This window comes from Ursus americanus, chromosome X, assembly GCF_024610735.1.
Source record: "Ursus americanus isolate L20-20 chromosome X, mUrsAme1.1.p, whole genome shotgun sequence".
Taxonomy (NCBI): domain Eukaryota; kingdom Metazoa; phylum Chordata; class Mammalia; order Carnivora; family Ursidae; genus Ursus; species Ursus americanus.
Window position 1 is genome coordinate 53,543,604 of NC_142164.1, and position 21,237 is coordinate 53,564,840.

The 21,237-nt window shown below is 36.5% G+C and overlaps 1 protein-coding gene and 1 pseudogene across 1 annotated transcript in view; both read right to left on the bottom strand.

Moving 5' to 3' along the window:
* Positions 1 to 21,237, bottom strand: part of DACH2 (dachshund family transcription factor 2) — an 813,807-nt gene that overhangs the window by 310,531 nt on the left and 482,039 nt on the right. The window lies entirely within an intron of this gene.
* On the bottom strand, positions 9,471 to 10,362 carry LOC123777457 (actin-related protein 2/3 complex subunit 2 pseudogene; annotated as a pseudogene).

Consider the following 21,237-nt stretch of genomic DNA (forward strand, 5'->3'; position numbering starts at 1 on the left):
TCTGTACCATTGCTCTATGTGTCTGTTTTTGTGCCAGTACCATGCTGTCTTTGTGATCACAGCTTTGTAGTATAGCTTGAAATCTGGCAATGTGATGCCCCCAACTTTGTTTTTCCTTTTCAACAATTCCTTGGTGATTCGGGGCCTTTTCTGGTTTCACACAAATTTAAGGGCTGCTTGTTCCAGTTCTTTGAAAAATGTCATTGGTATTCTGATCGAGATGGCATTGAAAGTGTAGATTGTTCTGGGTAGCATAGACATTTTAACTATGTTTATTCTTCCAATCCATGAGGATGGAAAGTTTTTCCATCGTTTTGTGTCTTCTTCAATGTCTTTCAAGAGTGATTTGTGGTTTCTAGAATATAGATCCTTTACATGTCTGGTTAAGTTAATTCCAAGATAACATATGATTTTTGGTGCTATTGTAAATGGAATGGATTCCCTAATTTCTTTCTTCAGTCTCGCTGTCTGTGTATAGAAATGCTACTGATTTCTGAGCATTGATTTTGTATCCCGCCACATTAATGAATCACTCTACAAGTTCTAGTAGTTTGGGGGTGGAGTCTTTTGGGTTTTCCACATAGAATATCATGTCATCCGCGAAGAGAGACAGTTTGACTTCTTCTTTGACAATTTGGATACCTTTTATCCCTTTTTGTTGTCTGATTGCTGTTGCAAGGACCTCTAGTACTATGCTGAGTAATAATGGCGAGAGTTGGCATCCTTGTCGTGTTCCTGATCTTAAGGGAAAGGCTTTCAGCTTTTCCCCACTGAGAATGATATTCGCTGTAGGCTTTTCATAGGTGGTTTTTATGAAATTGAGGAATGTACCCTCTATCCTTACACTCTGAAGGGTTTTTTTTTTTCAGGAAAGGATGCTGTATTTTGTCAAATGGTTTTTCTGCATCAATTGAGAGGATCATATGGTTCTTGATTCTTTTCTTGTTGATATAATCTATCACACAGATCGATTTGTGAATATTGAACCACTCTTGCATCCCAGGGATGAATCCCACTTGGTCTTGATGGATAATCCTTTTAAGTACTTTTGGATCCTATTAGCTAGGATCTTGTTGAGAATTTTGGCATCCATATTCATCAGGGAAATCAGTCTATAATTCTCCTTTTTGATGGGGTCTTTGCCTGTCTTGGGGATCAAGGTAATACTGGCCTCATAGAATGAGTTTGGTAGTTTTCTTTCTATTTTTTGAAGCAGCTTCAGAAGAATAGGTATTATTTCTCCTCTGAATGTTTGGTAGAATTCCCTGGGGAATCTGTCAGGCCCTGGACCCTTGTTTTTGGACAGGTTTTTAATCACTCCTTCAATCTCTTCATACTTAATTGGTTTGTTTAAATAATCAATTTCTTCGTGTTTCTGTCTTGGTAGTTTATAGGTTTCCAGGAAGGCATCCATTTCTTCCAGGTTGTTTAATTTATTGCCATAAAGCTGTTGATAAAAGCTTCTAATGACCCTTCCTATTTCATTGGTGTGTGCAATGATCTCTCCTCTTTCATTCATAATTTTATTAATTTAGATCCTTTCTCTATTCTTTTGAATAAGTCTGGCCAGTGGCTTATAGATCTTATTTATTCTTTCAAAAAACCAGGTTCTAGCTTTGTTGATCTGCTCTACTATGCTCCTGGTTTCTAATTCATTGATCTCTGCTCTAATCTTGATCACCTGCCTTCTCGTGCTTGGGTTATGCCTGTTTTTCTGTTCCAGCTCCAGCTTCTTGAAGTGAGAATATAAAAACTGCATTTTAGATTTTTCTATTCTTTTGAGGCAGGCTTGGATGGTTATGTATTTCCACCTTAGGACGACCTTTGCAGTGTCCCATAGATTTTGGACCAATGTGTTTTCATTTTTGTTGGTCTCCAAAAATTGATTAATCTCCTTAATTACCTGGTTTACCCAATCATTCTTGAGCAGGATGGTTCTTAGATTCCAAGTGTTTGAGTTTCTTCCAAATTTTTCCTTGTGATTGAGTTTCAGTTTCAAAGCATTGTGGTCTGAGAATATGCAGGGAATAATTTCAGTCTTTTGGTATCGGTGGAGACCTGTTTTGTGACCCAGTAAATGGTCTATTTTGGAGAAAGTTCCATGTGCATTCAAAAACGAGTATTCTGTTGTTCTGGGGTGTAGTGTTCTGTATATATGCATGAGGTCCATCTGGTCTAGTATGTCATTCAAAGCTCTTGTTGCTTTGTTGATTTTCTGCTTAGTTGATCTGTCTATTGCTGAGAGTGGAGTGTTGAGGTCCCCTACTATTAACGTATTATTATCTATATGTCTCTTTATTCTGGTTAAGAGTTGGCTTGTGTATCTAACTGCTGCCCTGTTGGGGGCATAGATATTTATAATTGTCATATCCACTTGTTGGATACATCCTTTAAGAATAATATAATGCCCTTCTATATCTCTAACTACAGTCTTTAGATTAAAATCTAATCTGTCTGATATAAGAATTGCTACCCCAGCTTTCTTTTGAGGACCATTGGCATGAAAAATGGTTTTCCATCCCTTCACTTTCAGCCTGGACGTATCTTTAGGTTCAAGATGAGTCTCTTGTAGACAGCAAATTGATGGGTCATGTCTTTTTATCCAATCTGCAACCCTGTGGCACTTTAAGGGAGCATTTAGGCCATTCACATTGAGAGTGATTACTGAGAGATATGATTTTAATGATGTCATGTTTCCTGTGAAGTCTTTGTTTCTACAGATTGTAAATTTCTGTTCTGTATCACTCTTGAGTACTCTTTACTTTTATAGAAGCCCCTCTTAATATCTCCTGTAGGGCTGGTTTGGTGGTTACGAAATCTTTCAGTTTCTGCCGATCTTGGAAGGTCCTTATCTCTCCATCAATTCTGAATGACAGACTTGCTGGATAAAGGCTCCTTGGCTGCATGTTCTTCTCAGTTAGAGTTTTTAAATTACCTTGCCAACCCTTCCTGGCCTTCCAGGTCCCTGTAGACAGGTCTGATGTTATTCTGATATTCTTCCTTCTGTATGTAAGGATTTTCTTCCTCCTGGCCACTTTCAAGACTGTAACCTTGGATCTAATATTTGAAAATTGCACTATGACGTGACGTGGTGTAGGTCTGTTCTCATTGATCTTGGGAGGGGTCCTCTCTGCCTCTTGGACACGAATGCTTGTTTCCTTTGCCAGATTAGGGAAGTTCTCAGCTACGATTTGTTCAAAGATCTCTAGACCTCTCTCTTTCTCCACCCCCTTGGGGATGCCAATGATTCTGACATTGGAACATTTCATTGAGTCAGTAGTCTCCCATAATCTATATTCTTTTTTTTTTAAAGATTTTATTTATTCGACAGAGATAGAGACAGCCAGCAAGAGAGGGAACACAAGCAGGGGGAGTGGGAGAGGAAGAAGCAGGCTCATAGCGGAGGAGCCTGATGTGGGGCTCGATCCCATAACACCGGGATCACACCCTGAGCCGAAGGCAGACGCTTAACCGCTGTGCCACCCAGGCGCCCCTCCCATAATCTACATTCTTAAAATTGGATTTCTTTGAGCCAAGTTTCTGTTTTTACTTTCTCTTCTACCATCCCATCTTCCAATTCACTAATTCGATCTTCTGCCTCATTTACCTTGGCCATCAGCGCATGTAGTTTAGATTGCATTTGATTGATAACATTTTTAATTTCTGCCAGATTTGCTCTCATTTCTCCCTTAGAGATTCTATATTCTCATTAATATTTCTGTTAATATTTTTTCAAGCCTACACATCTTCTTGACTGTTGTTACTCTGAACTCCATTTCTGACAATTTGGTTATATCCATATCCATCAGTTCTGTGGTAGAGGCCATAGTCTCTGTGTCCTTTTTTTTTGCTGAGGGTTCCTCCTCATCATCATTGTGATGAGGAGAGGTTGCAGGGATGCCCAGAGCCCAAATTATTGACCAGGACCCAGGCAGTGTGCACTTGTTTTATAGTGATCTTAGGGATGTGGGCTTCTTGATTTTTCAGCCTGCCTTCTGGGGGATGGGGCTGCCACACTGATACATAGGTAACCCTGTTTGGGTAGAGTTGCCCCTTCCCCTGCGAGGGGGGATGGGAATAGGCACAATGTGAACCAGTATTTCCAGGCTTTTGTTCTCTGGCAGCTTTCCCTGGGGTTTTCTGTGATTCTTCTGAGAGTCAGAGCATCAGTGGCTGTATCCTAGCCTCTGTTTCAGAACAGAGAGATCGCAGTCTGCTCTCCACTGAGGTCTCCTGGCCACTTTAACTCTGGTTCTGTTGGTGCCACTAAAAACCCCACAGCATCCCGGGATGTGTGCCCCACAACCACTCTCCCAGCCCTCACTTCCAGGGCTGGCATGTCTCTTTCCTTTGTGCTTCTAACACCGCCAGCCGCCCCCAGTTCCCTCGCGCACTCCTGACCTCCCTGTTTCAGTGTGGTTCGCTTGTGCTCTGGAGCGCTGGCTTTCCGTCTGGTTGGGTGTGCGCTCCCGAGCTCCCACTTTCAGTCTAGTTCAAGTGTGCACTCCAGAGCTCCAGTTTTCTGTCTGTTCGTGGGCACGTTCCCCGGCTCACGGTCTCAGTCTGCTTTCTAGCGGGTGCCAGTCCAGGAGTCTGGCCCACAACCCAGTCCAGGAGGCTACTGCTTCCCGGGGCCCCAGCGTGATGGCTCCCTCCCCCTTCTGTTTATCTTCTGAAAACTGTGCGTGGATTCAAGGCTCCCTGCTTTGTACCTCAATACTCAGTGCTGGAGATGTTCGTCTGTAGAGATCCAGATGTATCTTCCTACATCTCAGGCTGATTTTGTGGGTGTTCTGTATGGTTTGGTAGATATCCAGCTCCATTCAGGGTACCAACTGAAAAAAGGGTCCTCTACTCCTCCTCCATCTTTTCCCCTCCCCCTTCTATTTTTAACTTTTTGAGAAACTTCCATACTGTTTTCCAGAGCACGTGTACCAGTTTGCATTCTCACCAACAGTGAAAAAGTGTTCCCTTTTCTCCACATCCTCACCAACATCTGCTATTTCCTGACTTGTTAATTTTAGTTATTCTGACTGGTGTAAGGTGGTATCTCATTGTGGTTTTTGATTTTTATTTCCCTGATTCTGAGTTGAGCATTTATTCATACATCTGTTGGCCATTTTATGTGTTCTTTGGAGAAATGTCTGTTCATGTCTTCTGCCCTTTTCTTGAATGGATTATTTGGTTTTTGGGTGTTGAGTTTCATAAGTTCTTTATAGATTTTGGATACTAGCCCTTTATCTGATGAGACACTGGTAAATATCTTCTCCCATTCTGTAGGTTGTCTTCTGGTTTGGTTGACTGTTTCCTTTGCTGTGCAAAAGCTTTTATCTTGATGAAGTCCCAAGACTTTTGCTTTTGTTTTCCTTGCCTTTGAAGATGTGTCCAGCAAGAAGTTACTGTGGCTGAGGTCACAGAGGTTGCTGCTTGCGTTCACCTCTAGGATTTTGTAGGATTCCTATCTCACATTTATGTCTTTCATCCATTTTGAGTTTATTTTTGTGTATGGTGTAAGAAAATGGCCCAGTTTCATTCTTCTACATGTGGCTGCCCAATTTTCCCAACGCCATTTGTTGAAGAGACTGTCTTTTTTCCATTGGGTACTCATTCATACTCCGTCGAAGATGAGTTGACCATTGAGCTGAGGGTATATTTCTGGGGTCTCTATTCTGTTCCAATAATCTATGTATCTGTTTTTGTGCCAGTACCAAACTGTCTTGATGATTACAGCTTTGTAATATAGCTTGAAGTACAGAATTATGATTCCACCAGTTTTGGTTTTCTTTTTCAACATTCCTTTGGCTATTCAGAGTTTTTTCTGGTTCCACACAAATTTTAGGATTATTTATTCCAGCTCTGTGAAAAATGTTGATGGTATTTTGATAAGGATTGCATTGAAAGTGCAGATTCTTTGGGGCAGCATAGACATTTTAACAATATTTATTCTTTCCATCCATGAGCATGGAATGTTTTTCCATTTCTTTGTGTCTTCCTTAATTTATTTCATAAATGTTCTATAATTTTCAGACTACAGATCATTTACCTCTTTGGTTAGGTTTATACCTGGGTATTTTATGATATTTGGTGCAATTGTAAATGGGATCAATTCCTTGATTTCTCTTTCTTCTGTTGCACTGTTAGTGTATAGAAATGCAACTGACTTCTGTGCATTGGTTTTAGATCATGCAACATTCCTGAATTCCTGTATGAGTTCTAGCAATTTTTGGGTGAAGTCCTTTGGGTTTTCCACATAGAGTTTTATGTCATCTGTGCAGAGCGAAAGTTTGACTTATTTTTGGCAGATTTGGATGGCTTTTATTTCCTTTTGTTGTTGGATTGCTGAGGCTAGGACTTCCAATACTATGCTGACCAACAGTCATGAGAGTGAACATCCCTGTCATGTTCCTGATCTTAGAGGAAAAGCTCTCAGTTTTTCCCTGTTGAGGATGATATTTGCTTTGGGTTTTCATACATGTCTTTTATGATATTGAGGTATGATCTCTCTATCCCTACACTGCAGAGAGTTTTAATCAAGAAGGGATCCTGTATTTTGTCAATTGCTTTTCTGCATCAATTGAGAGAATCATACAGTTCTGGTCCTATCTTTTATTAATATGGTGCATCACATTGATTTGTAGATGTCGAACTACCCTTGCAGCCCAGGAATAAATGCCACTTGGCCCTGGTGAATAATCCCTTTAATGTACCATTGAATCCTATTGACTAGTATCTTCGTGAGAATTTTTGCACCCATAGTCATCAGGTACATTGGTCTGTAATTCTCCTTTTTGGTGGAATCAAGTTAATGCTGGCTTCTTAGAATGATTTTGGAAGTTTTTCTTCCATTTTTTGAAAAAAGCTTCAGAAGCATAAGTATTAATTCTTCTTTAAATGTTTGGTAGAATTCTGCTGGGAAACCATCTAATCTTGGACTCTTGTTTGTTGTGAGATTTTTGATTACTGAATCAATTTCTTTGCTGGTTATGGGCCTGTTCAAGTTTTCTAATTCTTCCTGTTTCAGTTTTTGGTAGTTTATTTGTTTCTAGGAGTGCATCCATTTCCTGCAGATTGCCTAACTTGTTGACATGTAGTTGTTTATAATATGCTCTTATAATTGTTCATATTTCTTCAGTGTTGGTTGTGATCTCTTCTCTTTCATTTATGATTTTATTTATTTGGGTCCTTTCTCTTTTCTTTTTGATAAGTCTGGCTAGGGGTTTATCAATCTTATTAATTCTTTTGAAGAACAAGCTCCTAGTTTTGTTGATCTGTTCTACTGTTCTTTTGATTTCTATTTCATTGATTTCTGCTCTAATCGTTATTATTTCTCTTCTCCTGCTGGATTTAGGCTTTATTTGCTATTCTTTTTCCAGCTCCTTTAGTTGCAAGCTTAGGTTGTGTATTTGAGACTTTTCTTGTTTATTGAGAAGGGCCTGTATTGCTATATACTTCCCTCTTAGGACCACCTTTGCTGCATCTCAAAGGCTCTGAGTTGTGTTTTCATTTTCATTTGTTTCAATGAATTCTTGTAATTCTTCTTTAATTTCCTGGTTGACCCATTTATTCTTCAGTAGGATGCCCTTAACCACCATGTATTTGTGTTCCTTCCATTTTTTTTTCTTGTGATTGAGTTCATGTTTTAAAGCATTGTGGTCAGAAAATATGCAGGGAATAATCCCAAGCTTTTGTTCCCTGTTGATACCTGATTTGTAACCCAGTATGTGGCCTACTCTGGAGAATGTTCCATGGGCACTTGAGAAGAATGTGCATTCTTTTGCTTTAGGATGAAATGCTCTGAATATATCTGTGAAGTTCGTCTGGTCCAGTGCGTGATTCAAAGCCTTTATTTCCTTGTTGATCTTCTGCTTAGATGATCTATTGCTGTGAGTGAGATGTTACAGTCTCCTACTATTTTTGTATTATTATCAATGTGTTTCTTTAATTTGGTTATTAATTGGTTTATATAATTGGCTGATTTCAAGTTAGGGGCATAAATATAATTGTTAGATCTTTTTATTGGCTAGACCCTTTTATTATGATACACTGTCCTTCTTCATCTCTTATTACAGTCATTGGTTTAAAATCTAGTTTGTCTGATATAAGGATTACTACTCCATTTTTCTTTTGGTGTCCATTAGCATAATAAATAGTTTTCCACACCCTCACTTTCAACCTGGAGGTGTCTTTGGGTCTAAAATGAGTCTCTTGGAGACAACCTATGGATGGGTCTTGTTTTTCTATCTAATCTGATACACTATGCATTTTGATTAGGGCATTTAGTCCATTTACATTCAGAGTGATTATTGAAAGATATGAATTTTGTGCCATTGTATTACCTGTAGAGTTGCTGCTTCTGTAGATTGTCTCTGTTCCTTTTTTTAGTCTTTGTTACTTTTATGCTCTATTTTTTGCTCAAAGGACCCCCTTTAATATTTCTTGCAGGGCTGGTTTAGTGATCAAAAATTTGTTTAGTTTCTATTTGTCCTGGAAAATCTCTCTCCTATTCTGAATGATAGCTTTGCTGAATAAAGTATTCTCGGCTGCATATTTTTCTCATTTAGCACTTTGAATATATCATGCTGGTACTTTCTTGCCTTCCAGGTCTCTGTGGACAGGTCTGCTGCCAGTCTTTGTGTCTACCCTTGTTAGTTAAGGACCTCTTGTCCTGAGTTGCTTTCAGGATTTTCTCTATCTCTGAAATTTGTAAGCTTCACTATTATATGTCAAGATATTGACCCATTTTTATTGATTTTGAGCATGGTTCTCTCTGTTTCCTGGACTTGAATATCTGTTTCTTTCCCCAGATTAAGGAAGCTCTCATCTATAATTTGTTCAAATAAACCTGCCCGTCTGTCTCTCCTCTTCCTCTAGGACCCCTATTATTCTAATATTATTTCAGTTTATTGCTGATCTCTTGAATCCTCCCTTTGTGATCCAGTAGTTTTTCTTTTTTTCTCAGCTTCCTTATTCTCCATTTTGTTTTCTATATCACTCACTCTCTCTTCCTCCCCATTCATCCTAGCAGTTAAAGCCTCCATTTTTTAAGATAGAAATATTTTCTTTTATTAATGACCCTAACCATATTTCTTTGATACAAGAGTTTGAACTTAAATATTTAGGAGAAAACAAGTTAAGATTGCATTATTCTGCAAGTCATGACCAGTAACATAATGCAAAGTGCAATGGCTTGGAAAAGGGGGAGGAAGGCAAGGGGAGTAAGGGAATGAAGGTAAAGAAAAGGAATTAAGTTGACCAAGTGGAATTTTTTTCTTTTTTTAATTCTTGAGAAGTATGAGTCCTTGCAAGCAGAGCTTGTTTCTGCAGATTATTTTCCAAACGTGTACAAAATGGAACCAAAATGTAGAATCCCTTAAGAAACTGAAAAGGTGCAACAATAAGAGGTATAATTATTCAATAGCAACTGTTCCAGCCTTCAGTTTCCACCCACCTCCTCTTCCTGTTCCTAAGAGTTACTGGGATGAAAACATCTTCCCCGTGATTGTTTTCATTTTTTTTCTTCTTGGCATCAGACATACACAGTTCAGTACCTTGAGGAAGTCAGATGATTTTGCCTGCTATGTGTGTGAATATAGGCCTTAGAGCACTTGGTGTGGTAGTGAAGAGTCCCAGAACACATGGATCAGGTTGATGGTGTTGTCTCAGGCACTGGCATTGGTGTGGCAAGGGAGCAGCGTGAAGGTAATGTAAACAATGTTGTCACCCACAGCAGCATTGGTGTCTTTCAGCTCCAGAGGAGGTTCCCTGTGGCAAAAGAGGACCTGTGGGGATGGCTCTGCAGCTTTCTTTGAACGCCTGCATGAACACTTTTCCAATGACCATATCGTTGTCATCCTTAAATACTGTGCTGAAGACTACTGTGACTCTGTCCTTTTCAGATTCAACGTACATGGTCTTATCATCCCTATAGTGGATAACTGCCCTGTTCTCTCCTTCCTCACCCTCTTCTTGGATCTGGGATTATTTCTCAAAGGCAAAGGCAAAATAATTTTATTTCAACATGCCAGCCTGATGCACAATGGAATCTGTGGATACTGGCCGATTTTCAAGGTCAGGTAGCAAAAAGACATTGCATCCTGATTCAGGATTTACCAAGAAACTCCTGTACACTCTCTTTAATAACTCATCAGAACCATGTGCCTGAAGTTCCTTGTAGAATTTCAAAGAAATACAGACCATCATTTTTGTTTTGTCTCAATTAAGATTTGAAATATGATAGAGGACTTCATCAAAATCTGCAAATGTTACTTCTACTGCTTCTGGTTTGTTATTGGCAGCCACGTTATTGACCTTGGGTGCAAGTATCTCCTTGCTGATGCAGTTGTTCACCTCCAGCATGATCATGGTGACAGCTATCCCAGGCAGGGGAAGGAAAAACAAATAGAGCCTCCATTTTTGTCTGCATCTCAGTAATAGCCTTTTTTATTTTGACCTGATTAGATTTTAGTTCTTTCATTTGTCCAGTAAGGGATTCTCTAGTGTCTTCTATGCTTTCTTCAAGCCCAGCTAGTATCTTTATAATGATTGTTTTGAATTCTAGTTCTGACATCTTACTTATTTCCATATTGATTAAATCCCTGGCAGTGAGTACTGCCTCCTGTTCTTTCTATAGATCTCTTTATATATATTTATCTTATCATATATATTATATATATATAATTGAATACAATAAAAGGAAACCATATATATTTAATATAAAAGTAACTTAAAAAGACTCAAAAGAGAATTGATAAAATAAAAAAATAGCTGAAAAGGAAAAAAACCTGAAAGATTGAATAATAATAATAATAAATAATAATTTAAAAAACCCATGAATGCTATTTTCCCCAGGAGCTGACATTTTGCAGTTCTCTATGATCAGTAAACTTGGTATTACCTGGATGTTCCTGCTGGTCTTCTAGGAGAGGGGCCTGTTGCACTGATTCTCAGGTGTCTTTGCCTGGGTGGAATTGCACCCCCTTGGATAGGGGACTGGGCTCGGTATAAGTGGCTCCAGATTGCAATATGTGGTGCTATTTTATTCCCTGAAGGCCCTCAGCACCAATGGGAAGGATGAAAATGGTGAAGCCCCAATCTGTAGTCAGAGCTGAAAGTTCATACCCCCCACTCTTCAGTGAACCCTCACAAAAAACCAATCTGTCACTCTTGTCTCCCCGGTTTTCATCTGAACTCTGTGTTCACCCAGCCTGTGACCGAGCATTTTTATCTAAGGCATTTGACCCCATTTTGAGTCTCCAAACTTTACAGACTCCTGCAGTGTGGACCTGCAACCTTTCTCCTGGGTGAGGGAGGGGGTCTCACCATGCTTGTGCTTTTCCTATCCCAAGGCAAGCAGGAATAAAATTAGGTTAAATGTAAAACAAAAAAAGATAGAATATTATGAAAAACTATATGCTAACAAATCCTGGAGGAAAATGATAAATTCCTAGAAATATAAATTACCAAGACTGAAACAAGAAGAACTAAGAAACTCAAACAAATCACCAGCAAAGAAATTGAGTCAATAATAAAAAATCTTGCAATAAACAAAAGTCTAGGACCAGATGGCTTAACAGGTCAATTCTACAAAATATTTAAAGAAGAGTTAAAACCTGTTCTTCTCAAACAATTGCTGAGAGAGAGAGAGAGAGAGAAATAGAAAAGGAAGGAAAATTTCCAAATTAATTCTATGAAACCAGCATTACCCTGATACCAAAACCAGATAAAGACACCACTAAAAAAAAACTATAGGCTAATATCCCTGATGAACACAGATGTAAAAATTTTCAATAAAATAGTGGAAAACCAAATCCAACCATACATTTAAAAAAATCATCCACCACAATCAACTGGGATTTATTCCTGGGTTGCAAGTGTGGTTTACTAATCACAAATCAACATGATACATCATATTAGTAAAAGAAAGGATAAGAACCACATGATCATTTCAATAGATGCAGAAAAAGCAATTGACATACTACAGCATCCATTCATGATAAAACCTTCAACAAAGTAAGGTTAGAGGGAAAACATCTCATCATAATAAAGGCCATATTTAAAAAAAAACACAGCTAATATCATCCTCAATGGGGAAGAAGAGAGCTTTTCCTCTACATTCAGGAGCAAGATAGGGGTGTCCACTCCCTAGTAATGTTATTTAATATGGTATTGGAAATACTAGCCACAGCAATAAGACAACAAAAAGACATAAAAGGTATCCAACTCATGAAGGAAGAAGTCAAACTTGCACTATTTGCGGATAACATGATTCTCTACATAGAAAACCCAAAAGTCACCACCAAGAAACTGCTAGAACAGAAACACGAATTCAGTAAAGTCACAGGATAAGAAATCAATGTACATAAATCTGTTTCATTTGTATACACCAATAATGAAGCAGCAGAAAAAGAAATCAAGGAACCAATCACATTTACAATTGCACCAAAACCGATAAGATATCTAACAATAAACCTAACCAAAGAGGTGAAATACCTATATTCTTGAAACTATAAAACCTTGATGAAAAAAATTGAAGAATCGAAGATGACACAATGAAATGGAAAGGCATCCCATGCTCATGGACTGGAAGAACAAATATTGTTAAAATGTCTATACTTCCCAAGCAATCTATACATTCTCCACAATAAACCATGTGCTTGGCAATAAAACAAATGTCAATAAATTTTTATAAATTGAAAATATGCAAAGTGCATTTTCTGACCACAATATAATTATTTTTTTAATTATAATAATAATTTTTATTATATTATGTTAGTCACCATACAGTACATCCCTGGTTTTTATGTAAAGTTCCATGATTCATTAATTGCGTATAACATCCAGTGCACCATGCAATACGTGCCCTCCTTGCTACCCATGACCACAATACAATTAAGTTAGAAATCAATGAAATGGAAAAAAATGAGAAATTCATAAATATTATTAAACTAAAAAATGCTCCTAAATTACCAATGGGGAAAATAAGATCACAATGGAAATTAGAAAGTAGTTTGGGATGGGTGAAAATGAAGACACAACATACCAAACTTTTCGAATACAACTAAAGAAGTGATTAAATGGAAATTTAGAGTTTTAAATGACTGTATTAAATATGAAGATGGAAATACATCCCCTTGTCATGGAATCAAGACTTAATATTGTTAAGATGGCAATACCCTCCAAAGCAACCTACAGATTCAATGCAAACCCTACAAATATGCCAAAACCTTTCCTGCAGAAATGAAAAATACAATTCTAAAATTTATATGAATTTGCAAGGGGCCCCAAATAACCAAAACAATCTTGGAAAAGAATAAAAAAGATGGAGATCTCAAACTTTTCAATTTCAAAGCTTACTACAATGCTGTAGTAATCATAACATCTTGGTACTTCAATGAGGATATTTGTATCAATGGAATAGAAATGAAATCCAGAAATAATCCATACAACTCTGGTCAATTGGTTTTTGATAAGGGTGACAAGACTATTCAATGGGGAAACAAGATTTTATCCAATTAATGAGGCTGGGAAAATAGAAGCTAACTATAAAACTTTTAGAAGAACTTATAAGGGTAAACCTTGATGATCTTGGATTTGGCAATGGTTTCATGGACATAACATTGAAAGCACAGCAATGAAAGGAAAAAAAGACAAATTTGAAATAATTATATTAAACATTTTTGTGCATCAAACAACACTATCAAGAGAATGAAAAGACTACCTGGAACAGGAGAAAATACTTACAAATCATAAAATTGATGTGAATCTAGTATCCAGAATATGTACTCTTAAAATTGAAAAACAAACAATTAAATAATGGAGAAAGGAGTTGGACAGACATTTCTCAAAAGAAGTTATGCAAATAGCTATTAAGCACATAAAAAATGCTCAATGTCATTAGGCACTAGTGAAATTTCACCAAATCCACAATGATATACCACTTCACACCCACAAGGATGGCCACATGAATGGAAAAATAAGTGTTAGCAAGGATGTCAAGAAGTTAGAACATGTACACATTGCTAGTAGGACTGTAAAATGATGCAATTACTATTATTTAAATGTACATACTACTCAAAGCAATCCACAGATTCAATGCAATCTTTATCAAAATACCAACAGGATTTTCACAGAAGTAGAACAAATAATCATAAAACATTTATGGAAGAACAAAAGACCCCAAGTAGTTGAAACAGTCTTGAAAAAGGACAGAATTGAAGATACACCAATCTCAGATTTCAAGATGTCCTACAAAGCTGTAGTAATCAAAACAGTATGGTACACACAAAAATAACTCATAGATCAATGGAATAGAACAGAAAACCCATAAATAAACCCATGTTTATATGGTCAATTAATCTATGATAGAGGAGACAAAAATGTACAATGGGGAAAAGACAACAACTTCAATAAATGTTGCTAAGAAACCTGGACAGCTAAATGCAAAAGAATGAAACTGGACCATTTTCTTACACCATACATAAAAATAAATTCAAAACTAAAGACCTAAATGTGAGACCTGAAACCATAAAATTCTTAGAAGGCCATATAAGCAGTAATTTCCTCTACATCATCTTTAGCAACATTTTTCTAGATCTGCCTCCTAAGGCAAGAGAAACAAAGCAAAAATAAACTAATTGGGAATACATCAAAATAAAAATTTTTTTATCCATTTGTCTGTTGAAGGGCATCTTGGGTCCTTCCACAGTTTGGCTATTGTGGACAATGCTGCTATGAACACTGGGGTGCATGTGACCTTTCTTTTCATTACATCTGTGTCTTTGGGGTAAATACCCAGCAGTGCAATTGCTGCGTCATAGGGTAGCTCTGTTTTTAACTTCTTGAGGAACCTCCACACTGTTTTCCAAAGTGGCTGTACCAACTTGCATTCCCACCAAGAGTGTAAGAGGGTTTCCCTTTCTCCACATCCTCTCCAACATTTGTTGTTTCTTGCCTTGTTAATTTTTGCCATTCTAACTGATGTAAGATGGTATCTTATTGTGGTTTTGATTTCTATTTCCCTGATGGTTAATGATGCTGAGCATTTTTTCATGTGTCTGTTAGCCGTTTGTATGTCTTCTTTGGAGAAGTGTCTGTTCATGTCTTCTGCCCATATTTTGACTTGATTATTTGTTTTTTGGGTGTTGAGTTTGAGAAGTTCTTTATAGATCTTGGATACCAGCCCTTTATCTGTAATATCATTTGCAAATATCTTCTCCCATTCTGTGGGTTGCCTCTTAGTTCTGTTGATTGTTTCCTTTGCTGTGCAGAAGCTTTTTATCTTGATGAAGTCCAAAAAGTTCATTTTCACTTCTGTTTTCTTTACCTTTGGAGACATATCTTGAAAGACGTTGCTGTGGCCGATGTCAAAGAGGTTACTGCCTATGTTTTCCTCAAGGATTTTGATGGATTCCTGTCTCACATTGAGGTCTTTCATCCATTTAGAGTTTATCTTTGGTATGGTGTAAGAGAATGTATTACTCAGCCATCAGAAAGGATGAATACCCACCATTTGCATCAAAATGGATGGAACTGGAGGGGATTATGCTAAGTGAAATAAGCAGCGAAAGACAATTATCATATGATTTCACTTATATGTGGAACATAGGGAATAACATGGAGGACATTAGGACAAGGAAGGGAAAATGAAGGGGGTGAAATTAGAGGGGGAGATGAACCATGAGACCATGGACTCTGGGAAACAAACTGAGGGTTTCAGAGGGGAGAGGGGTGGGGGGATGGGTTAGAATGGTGATGGGTCTTAAGGAGGGCACATATTGCAGTGAGCACTGGGTGTTAAATGCAAACAATGAAGCATGGAACACTACATCAAAAACTAATGAAGTACTATATGGTGACTGACATAACATAATAAAAAAAAGTAAAAAAAAAAATAAAAGCTTTTGCACAAGAAGAGAACTACCAACAAAACAAAAAGAGCAACTTACTGAATGGGAGATGATACTTGGAAGTGATATATCTGATAATGGGTTAATATTCAAAATATATAAAGAACTTACACCATGCAACACCAAAAAAACCAAATAATCCAATTAAAAAGTGGGCAGAGGGCCTGACTAGACATTTTTCCAAGGAAGACATACAGATGGCCAACCAACACATGAAAAGATACTCAATATCACTAAACATCACAGAAATGCAAATCAAAACCACAATGAGATATCACCTTACACCTGTCAGAATGGCTGGTATTAAGAAAGACTAGAAATAACAAATGTTGGTGAAGATGTGGAAAAAAAGGAAACAATGCACACTGTTGGTGGAAATGTAAATTGGCACGGCTGCTATGGAAATCAGTGTGGAGATTCCTCAAAAAATTAAAAATAGAAATACCATATGATCCCAAAATTCCACTACCAGGTATTAACCCCCCACAAGTGAAAACACTAATTCAAGAAGACATATGCACCCTATGTTTATTGCAACATTGTTTACAATAGCTAAGATATGGAAGCAACCCAAGTGCCCATCAATAGATGAATGGATAAAGAAGATGTACACACACACACACACACACACACACACACACAGGATGGCATATTACACAGTCATAAAAAGGATGAGATCTTGCCACTGGAGACAAAGTGGATAGACCTAGAGGGTATTATGCTAAGTGAAATAAGTCAGACAGAGAAATATAAATACCATATTATTTCGGTTATATGTGGAATCTGAAAAACAGAACAAATGAAAAAACAAACACAAAGCACAGTCAGACCTACAAATACAGAATACAAACTGATGGTTGCCAGAAAAAAGGGGATGGGGGGATGGGCAAAATGGGTGAAAGTGAGTGGAGACAGGCTTCCAGTTATGGAATGAATAAATCACAAGAATAAAAGATACAGCAGAGAAAACATTGTCAATGGTATTGTAATAGCATTGCATGGTGATAGGTAGTAGCTACGTACACTTGTGGGTGAGCATAGCATAACATGAAATAAACTTTCCACAAAAAAAGTGCAGAACAAGATAGCTTCCTTGGGGAATTCAGCCAAGATTTAAAAGATGAACTAACACCAATTCTACACAAAATCTTTCCAAAAATAGATGAGAGGACATACCCCAACTCATTCTATGAAGAAAGTATTGTTCTGATACTAAAATCAAACTAAGACATCATAAGAAACCTGAAAACAATATATCTTCTAAATCTAGATGCAAAATTTCTCAACAAAATACTAGCAAACCAAACCCAGAAACATATAAAAAATATTAAACACCATGGCCAATTAAAATTTATCTCAGGATTGCAAGAATGGCTAACCATAGAAAATCAGTTAATGTAACATAAAATATCAATAGAATAATAGACCAAGACCACATTATCATATCAATAGAAACAAAAAGAATTTGACAAAATAAAACACCCCTTCTTAGCAAAAAACACTCCGCAACTACAAATATAGGGAACTTAATCTGACAAAAGGCATATTTGAAATCTTACAGAATATCATAAGTAATGGTGAAAAAGTAAATGCTTTCCCTGCGAGATAAGGAAAAAGGAAAGAATGTTTGCTATTGCCATCTCTGTTGAAAAATGTACTGGAAAATCTAGCTATAGGAATTAGTCAAGTAAATGAAATAAAAAGCAACAAGATTGGAAAGAAAGACATAAAACTATCTGTATTTGTGGATGACATAATCTTTTATTGAGAAAATCCTAAAGAATTCAATTAAAAAAATCTGTTGAATAAAGTGGATTGACATGGCTGTAGAATAAAAGAATCAATACATAAAATAATTGCATTTCTGGTGTGTTTGAGTGTGCATCCTACTCTTGATTTCAGCTCAGGTAATAATCTCAGGGTTGTGAGATCAAGCCCTGCATTGGGTTCATGCGCTGAGCATGGGTCCTTCTTATGATTCTCTCTCTACCTCTCCCTCTGCCTCTCTTAATTAATTAATTAATAATATAAAATAATTATATTTCCATAAACACTTAAATAGAACGACTTGTGAAATTGAAAGAACAGTTCATTTACAATAGTATCAAAAGAAATATGATACTTAGGAATAAGCTTAATAAAAGAATTGAACAATGCATACTCTAAAAACTACAACTCTTGCAACTCAATAAATTAAAAGACAAATATCCCAATTAAAACATGAGTAAGGGTGGGGGTGTTGCCTGGGTGGCTCATTCAGTTAAGCATCTGGCTTTTGGTTTTGACTTGGGTCATGATTTAAGTGTCCTGGGACTGAGCCCTGTGTCAGGCTCTGTGTTTGGCATGGAGTCTGCTTCTCCCTGTCCCTCTGCTCCCCCTCTTTCTCTCTCTCTCTCTGGAATAAATAAATAAAATCTTTTAAAACATGAACAAAGGATTTGAATAGACCGTTCTCCAATGACATATAAATATAGCCAGTAAACACATGAAAAAATGTTTAACATCATTATTCATCAGGGAAATGCAATTCAACCACACAATTACAGTTTTCTGGAAGTCTTCACTCCTATTCTCACAATAGGTAAAACCAAACTCAACAAACTGAAAATCAAGATTTTTCTTAGGTCCATCAGAGAACTGAGGGCCCAGCGAGAAACTTTGCCCTCAAAATTATAAAAAAAAAAAAGTGAATACACAGAATCACATCTTATGAGACCAGAGACATAGGAAAATAATCTACCATTAAAGTCAATAACCATGGTAGAAAACTTAAAGTGCAATTGACAAATTACCAAAGGCTCAGTGTAGACAAGCTTGAGAGTTAAACATCAATGAAAGCCAATCTTGGAAGGGGCTTATACTTTCCCAGGTTTTATCTCCAGGACACCTACCAGGTTCCCATAGTGAAAATCAGAGAAAAATCCCCTAGCACTTTTGGCAGGCAGAGGAGAAAAGTACACATTCTAAAATACATCCAGAGCATTCCGTTTTTTTAATAAAAAATACCTTCATGGAAACTATATTACCAGAGCTTAACTGACTGACCTTTTACCAGAAACTAACTGACCTGGGGAAGGGAAATACCCACCTCTAGTTACCCCTGAAAAAAAATTCCATGTCTAGAAATATTTAAGAAGTAGTGTCTACTGTTGAAAGCTTAATGCAATGGCACACTTATAAGCACTGAAAGAAAAGCAAAAAACAAAACAAAACAACAACCAAAAAACCCTTCTCAACCCATAGTTATATATCCACTGAAAATATCCTTCACTAAGGATGAAATAAAGACGTTTTCAGATGAAGAAAAATTAAGTAAAACATTGCTGGTAGACAGGCTCCAAAAAATTGTTGAACGGAATTTTTCAGAGTAATTTTAACAAAAAGAAAATTAGAATATCAAGAATGAAGGAAAAATAACAAATGCTAAATATCTGGGTAAATGTAACAGACAGTTTTCCTGTCTTCAGTCTTTTTAAATAGGTTTGACAAATGAAAGTAAAAATTGTAGCATTGTCTCATGGGCTTTTCTGTGTATGTAGATGCAGTGTGTGTGTGTGTGTGTGTGTGTGTGTGTGTGTGTGTGTGTAAAGAAGGATAAAGGAAACTATATGGTGGAAAAGTTTCTCCATTTCAAGACTTCAATAATCCTCTCTCAATAATTAATAGAAGAAGAAAGAAATTGGCAAAGATATAGAAAAACTAAACAATGCCATCAACCTACTGGATCTGATTGATATTCATAGAACTCCCACTCTGCAATAGCAGAAAATACAAACTATTAAGGTGCAAAAGAGTGTTTGCCATTATAGAACAAATTCTGTGTCATAAAACAAACAACAAATTTGAAATGATTAAATCATACAAGTATGGGCCACCATTATGGAATCAAACTAGGAATAAATAAGAGAAAATTCATAGGAAAATCTCCAACCACTTGTAAACTAAACAGCACATTTTAAATAATCAATGGATCAAAGACGAAATATCAAGAAAAAATTTAAAATATTTTGAACTAAACAAAAATGCAAATACAACACACCAAAATGAATGGGACTCTGTTAAAACAATGCTGAGAGGGAAATTATTGCATTAAATGCTTATATTACAAAAGAAAAAAATGTTTTGAAAATAATAATTTAAGTTTTCACCTTAAGAATCTAGGAAAAGAAGAGAAAAAGAAAGCAGAAGGACGGGTCAAATAAAAATAGAAGTAGAAACAGAAAACTAGAAAAAAAATCAATAAAATCAATGAAAAAAAAGCTGTTTTTTAAAGGATAAATAAAATGGAAAAACATCAAACAATGAAAAGAACTGAGAGAAGACACACACAAATATTGGGAATAAAAATAGAATCTCTTACACACCCGAAGACTTCAAAAAATAATGATGGAATAATATGAATAACTCTATGCACATAAATTCAACAATTCATATTAAATTGACCAATATTTTGAAAACCACAAACCTCCAAAATTCACCCAAATTGGTACAGATAGCTTGTATATAGTATACTCCTCTAAACATTGAAGATAATTTTCCCAAAAAGAAATTTTCAGGTCCATATAATTTCAATGGAGAATTTTATCAAACATTTTTAGAAGAAACAGCAGTAATTTTACATATTTATTATAAAAGAAAAGGGAACATTTCTGGTTTCATTCTGAAAGGCAAACATTAACCTACTACCAAAACAAAGATTTTACACACACAAAATAAATCCCTGATGAATATCCCTCATCAATAGAGACACATAAATCCTTGATAAAATATTGGCAAATAAAAAAATTGGCAAATAGAGTTCAGCTATATAAAAAAAAAATTATACACCCAGGGATACAAGGTTCATCCAAAATTTGAAAACTGATCAATGTACTCCAGTATATCAGCAGTGTAAAGAAGAAAAACCACATGATCTTACTAATTGCTGCAAAAAATTGACAAAACCAATATTCAAACATGGTAAAAATTCTCAGCAAAATAGAAATAGAAAGTAATTTCTTCTGTATAAGAAGGGGCACTACAAAAATCTTACAATTAACATCACACCTGACAGCAAAAGAATGATTACTTCCCCTAACAAGGACAATGTAAAGAGGCCCACTCTCAACACTCCTATTCAACAGAGTATTGGAGATGTTAGCCAGTTAAATAAGTCAAGAAAGATTTTTAAAAAAGACCATCAATACCCTGATACCAAAACCAGGAAAGGACACTACAAGAAAAAAGAAAAAACAAACAGCAAAAAACCACAAAACTACAAGCCAATAATATTGATGACTATAGATGCAAAAATTCTCAAGAAAACACTAGCAAACCAAATTCAGCAGCACAT